This window comes from Vanellus vanellus, assembly GCF_965231255.1.
Source record: "Vanellus vanellus genome assembly, chromosome: 7".
Classification (NCBI taxonomy): Eukaryota; Metazoa; Chordata; class Aves; order Charadriiformes; family Charadriidae; genus Vanellus; species Vanellus vanellus.
Window position 1 is genome coordinate 4,459,330 of NC_138912.1, and position 6,000 is coordinate 4,465,329.

Here is a 6,000-nt window from a genome sequence, read left to right on the forward strand (position 1 = left end):
AACATGCAGAGAACAAATTTATAGGGTCAGCCTCCCTATTTTCTTCCACAAAATAGGCTCTCTTTTAGCCGTTGTTATGTTTAGCTGTTTTGCATGACCGAATTTCCATTCCCCAACGGCACATGATGTCCCAGCTTGGAACCGCCATCAGTTCAATACTTTAAAAGGACTGCTCTCCCCTGGACTTGAGAGATTTCAGATTACAGTTTGTCACATAACTCCCACCCCTGCTCCAAACTGCAGCTCAGTAGTTTTTCTCCCAGGGAAGAGGGATCAGCGATGCACGTATAAACAGGCAACAGCCTGGGTTTGGGCTTATAGATGGCACTAGTGGTGGTCACACAAATGCCATTGCTTGCTCTGTTGCATGCACTGGCCCGGGGCTGGGAGCACCCGCTGCTCGGGCTGGATCCGTCCACGGGCGTGCGGCAGCAGATGGACAGACAAGGCATGTCCGCATCCTTCCCAGGTGGTGCTACGGCCATTTGCCTTCACCCATCCCCGACTTTCACAAAACTGCTGGGAACTGCCCGCGGTTTGAGCATCTCCCTGCCCATCAGCCACCCGAAGTGGGCAGCATGTCCAGAAGCCACCCGAGGTGAGCAGTGAGCCCGGCGACCGGCAGGCAGTAGGGTTTCCTTGGGAAATCAGGCTAGAAAATAACCTGGCTCTCATGAGGGCAGCAAATAAACTCGCTGTGAACAGATGAAGGCTGTAGCTCTGCGTTTCCTCGGGCCAGCAGCCCGAATGACCATCAGCATCAGCAAAAGCCACACGGCTGCCAGGTCCGAGCCCAGCCCTGCCTGCTGCTGCCTGTCCTCGGGGTACCTGTGTCGCCCGCTAGACCCATTGGTAAAGTCTTCCTGCTGCCCCGGCATCCTTCTGCTCTGCTCTCCCTCGGCTGTACCACTTTTCCCCCCTACGAATAAAACACAGGTATTTCCAGGAATATTTTTAAGGCTTTTCTCTGCAGAGATCAACTTTTTCCCTGCATGAAGCCAGCTGCGTTTTAAGAGGTTGGCTGTGTTGATGACCAGAGGGCTGGAGCACCTCTGCTGTGAGGACAGGCTGAGAGAGTTGGGGTTGTACAGCCTGGAGAAGAGAAGGCTCCGGGGAGACGTTATAGCAGCTTTCCAGTATCTAAAGGGCGCCTACAAGAAAGCTGAAGAGCTTTTTACAAGGGCACATAGTGATAGGATGAGGAGGAATGGTTTCAAACTGGAAGAGGAGAGATTTAGATGAGATATTAGGAAGAAATTTTTCACTCTGAGGGTGATGAGCCCCTGGCCCAGGTTGCCCGGAGAAGCTGTGGCTGCCCCATCCCTGGAGGTGGTCAAGGCCAGGTTGGACGGGGCTTGGAGCAACCTCGTCTAGTGGAACCTGCCCATGGCAGGGGGTTTGAAACTAGATGATTTTTCACATCCCTTCCAACCTAAACTATTCTATAATTCTATTATTCTATGCAGGAGTGTATTTCCACGCAGAACCGATGGGATCCACCATCCCTGCCTCGTGCTCGGTGTTTCCCTGCAGCTGCAGTTTGAAACATTGCATCTACTTGACTCTCCCATCCTGCTGTGAGGGATTTTGATATTTTCGTCTGTGTTTCTCGGCTGAAGCAGCAGCGGGCTGGATGTCTGATGGGCCCAGGGAAGGGCAGGCAAGGTGCAAGGACTGTTTGGGTGGCCTCCTGTGGCATTTGGGAGGCTCAGCCCAGACAGAGGGGGTCAGTGCAGGGTCTGAGAGAGACACCGCGCCACGTCTGTCAGACACCTGAGGACATTTAATGCTGACGTGATTCCTGAGAAGGAGCACCTGGCAGGGGGGTGAGGTGGGCATCGGCTGGCGAAGTGTAATCCCTGCCACGGCAGTGACTCAGTGATGAGTTTTAGGGTAATTTATTCCTCTCTCTGCTCTTACCCACCTGAAGGGGATATGTGGTTCACTCACAGAGATCCCAAACTGAGGAAGTTTAATAGCTTCAGCAGAAAAATCAGCCATAAGTTTGTCTCTACCAAATACACAGCAGTGGTCAGAAACATCATTTAACGGCACGGCACGGCACGGCACGGCACGTCCCTTCGCGCGAGGGGAGCCGTGCGTCCCGCTGCATCCACGCCTCCCTCGCCCGGCTCCCCGCTCTCTCCCTCTGCGTTAATCAGACCTTTTCCAAAGACCTTTACCAGCTCTTTCCCTGTTCAGAATCCTAAAATAATCACCAGTAGCTATTTAAAGCCCTTCACAGACCGGCGCACCACGGGTACAAACAAAACCCTTCTGGGTCAGCCCAGCCCGGCTGTTTATAAACAGGACACAAAACAGGACAGTCACATTGCCCAGATAAGCACAGAGACTCCTGCTCGTCAAGAACATCCCCGGAGGTTTGCGGGGCCCAGCCCATGGGTCACACAACTGCCCTTTATTACCCTGCTTCGGTCAAAGCCAGAACAGGCATCGCAAGTTTGGGTCATGCTCGGTGTCCCTAGAGATGTTTGCAGCTTAATTGGTGAAAATACTTCTGGAAACACAGCTGGGCAGCAGCGCAAGGGAAGGGGACCTCTACGTCTTTTTGGGGTTTGTGGGATGCTGTGGCGCTGCTGCAGGGGAGCAGCCAGCAGGGAAACACAGCGCTGCTGCTGGGTGCAGTAGATCAGCAGTGCTGGGCTTCACGTCCGGAGGGGGAACGTGAAAACACGGGCACGGAAAACAAACAAGCTGTCTGAGCGAGCCACAGAGGCATCCGAGCTGTAACTCTGGCCAATGGTTTACTCCAGAGTTTTACGAACCATAAAACAGATTGCAAAAAAAACCCCAACTTTTTGAAAGGGGAATTGGAAATATAGAGAATTTCTTGCCACAAACACTATGCAGCGCACAAATGTCAGCAGAAGAATCTTCAAAGTGGCGCTAAGGTCATTCCTATAAATAAATCATCCTGGCTCTGAGGAGTCCTACGGGGCTTCCTGGGAAACATGCATCCCGGCAAATTGGATCTACCCTGAAAGAGGAGACAGGTAATGACCACTCCTTTCAATGCTGCAGGAACTGAGAGTTTAAATGGGACCAACAATAGCTACTCCATTTTTTAATCTCTCTGATGAATAATGCAGTGCATTCAATAAGACGATGGGCAACGTGTTCCAACAAACTGATATCGAATAGCAGCGGCGCTCGCCGTCCCAGGACTGCCTCTTCATTCAGAGGGTAAAAGCAGAGATGGAGCCACTCAACAGGAGTGGGGTTTGCACGCTCGGGGCACATTTAGCCAGGTAAGCATCCAGTGCCCGTGTGGAACTGCATGGCTCGGCCTGGATATCGAACCTTACCATCATGCCGATACCTGCTATGTAGCAACGAGCAGAAGAAAGCGCACTAAATCACTTCCACCCAACCCTATGGCACACCATATAGGCGCGAGTCGATCAAATAGGCAATCTTTCTGCATGGCAACAAAGAGGCAGCTGCTTTGTCCGTGCCTGAGAATTTATCTGAAAACAAAAACAATCAGCTGGCAGAACGGGTGCCACGCAGGAGGTGATGTCCAAGCCACAGAATTACATTACATGGGTGACACGGGACAAATGGCCCAGGGCTGCGTGGCCTGGGTTTGGCTGCACGGCATGCTGCGCCACTGCTGCGAGTAAAAATCATCCGTGGGTGAAAGGAAAAAGTAACATGTAGGGAATCATCTGATTACGTGGTTTAATATTTATGCATTGCGGAGCTTACTAGAAATTATTTTGCAAGCAGAAATCTAAACGCTGAAGAGAGAAAGCATTAGGGCTAATGCAAACGTTGTGAGTCACGCAGGGTTTGCATGTCTTGTGATCGACTTCCATGGCCATTACACTAAAACTACTTGCTGTTCTTCCGGAAAATAATTGGATTTGGAAAGAATAAACCATAATTATTTTTTAAAGTACTATTACTCCATCCTCATCCTAAAGCTTCTGCTGACCTTCCGTAGCACAGATCAGATCCACGCAACACCTTTTAACTTCAACCCACTTTAAAATATTAATGCTTGTGTACGGCACAGCATTATTTTCCCCTTTCTGGGGGTGGGGAAAAGTGTGGTAGGGAGACGGGCTGAGCTGCTGGAGCTGCAGCGAGCAGGGGGTGATGCACTAAAACCCTCACCTCCAACCGAGTGCTGATTCTTACCCGTGCTGAGCGGAGAAATCGGGACGGGGGCAACGATGCGCTGGGCAGAATAAGCTCAGTGCTCGGCTCCCACGGCAAATCCAGGAGGGCGGCACCACCCCAGCGCACAGGAAGCTGACCAAATCTGTTAAAAGGCGAAAAAAGATTTTACTGTAATGTCTGTTCTGTTTAAGGAAAAAAAAAAAAAAAGAAGAAAATGTGTTACGATGTTCGCATGGTAAAATTAGCTATTCAGTTAACATTAAAAACATAGCTACGTTGGGATGCAAATCAACCTCTGATTTTAATTCTTTTTATTATTTATTTTAATTATTTTGCTTTGGAAAAGAGAAGGCATGGGGAAGGTTTCCAAGTGAGAGAGAACTGCATTAAAAGAGGGAACATGTGCTTTATGATTATTTTTCATAAAGGATGAGAATTCTTGATTAACCTGAAAATATGGCAGGAAAGGTTCACTTTGGACTGAAAAGGCTTTTTTCACAAAAATGGTTTAAATAGAAAATCTATGATCAATAGCCAATTTAGATTCTATAATGAGCTCAATTGAAAATGGATAGTAGACGCGTTCACATCCTACGGTAGCGTTAGATGGATGAAGCAACCTCCTCCTTAACTTCCCACATCTTATCAAACACTGTGCAATCAAGAGATGTTGCCAGTGGCAACGATGAGCGTTTCACCTGTTTGAAGGTCTCTCTCTCCTTTGCTTTAGCTGCTTCTTGCGCCCTGATCCTGCTGCACGTGGCATATCTCCAAAGGCTCTGCACTTCACAGTCTGTCCTTTCTGTTCCACCAGGCACTCGAGTGGAGCCCACTGGGCTGATATGGACCGTTACAAGACGCCTGGGCACGCCGTTTCATGCTGTGCTCATTTGGCAGCTCAGTAAAGCCAAGTCAGAGAATCACAGAATGGTTTGGGTTGGAAGGGACCTTTAAAGGTCATCTAGTCCAAATCCCCTGTGATGAGCAGGGACATCTTCAACTAGATCACCCCCTGACATCGGAATGGAACAGAATGGAATATTTCATTTGGAAAGGACCTACAACGATCATCTAGTCCAACTGCAATGGGACAGTACAAGTCAGTACATGAAAAATAAGGAGCTCCAAGAAGAGACTGAGTGAAGCTACCCAAGGTCTCAGTAGCTCATCCATCCTTCTAGTTATGAAGTCAGAAACAGCCAGGACACATTCTAGAAACAAATGTGAAGAGGGAGTGCATATCTCTTCCATCAGACATAAGCAAAGCGATAGAGGAACCTTACCTTCTCCCGGCTGCGGCCAGCAGCCGACCTTCCGTCTTCATATCGATCCCATTCCCTGGTGTTCAAAACACTTATCCACTCACCCCAGTCAGGTTCACTGAGTGAAATGTTTTCCGAAGAACTTATTAAAATGTAGAAAATAAAGCAAAGACTACAGCCGGGATTTTTAGTGAATAAATGATGCCAACAGTTTTAAACATTTTTTTCAAAACTGAAGTTGTTCCATTTTAAAAAAACCCTCCTCCAATTTTACCAGTGAATCTTCTCCACTAATACGCTTTGCACTCCTCCAGCCTCCCCCCAAGGGAAGACAGCCAAAGCTGCGCTGCAGACAGCAGTTGTCAAGACAGCCTCTGATTTAAATAGGGGATAGGTCATTTAATGCTTTACAGATGGTAAACAGCACATTGCATTTCGCCGGGAGATAAGCTGGCAGATGCTGCCGGCGGCTGCCACGTCACGCCACGGCCACGCTCGGCTCCGTGCACCCTCGGCAGTCAGCACCCAGCAAGGACCCAACCGGCTTTTCCTTGGGCACCTCTCCCGCGCATCCCAGCTCTCCGTCTTTGCA

At 49.3% G+C, this 6,000-nt stretch overlaps 1 protein-coding gene across 1 annotated transcript in view; it reads right to left on the reverse strand.

Moving 5' to 3' along the window:
* Positions 1-5,788, reverse strand: part of ZRANB1 (zinc finger RANBP2-type containing 1) — a 69,451-nt gene extending 63,663 nt beyond the window's left edge. Inside the window, exons 1-2 of the mRNA XM_082486122.1 lie at positions 5,430-5,788; positions 4,165-4,288 (exon numbers count right to left, since the gene is read on the reverse strand). The gene's annotated coding sequence lies outside the window, so the exon portion shown is untranslated. The remainder of the gene's footprint in view (positions 1-4,164; positions 4,289-5,429) is intronic.
* Between the last annotated feature and the right edge of the window lie 212 nt (positions 5,789-6,000).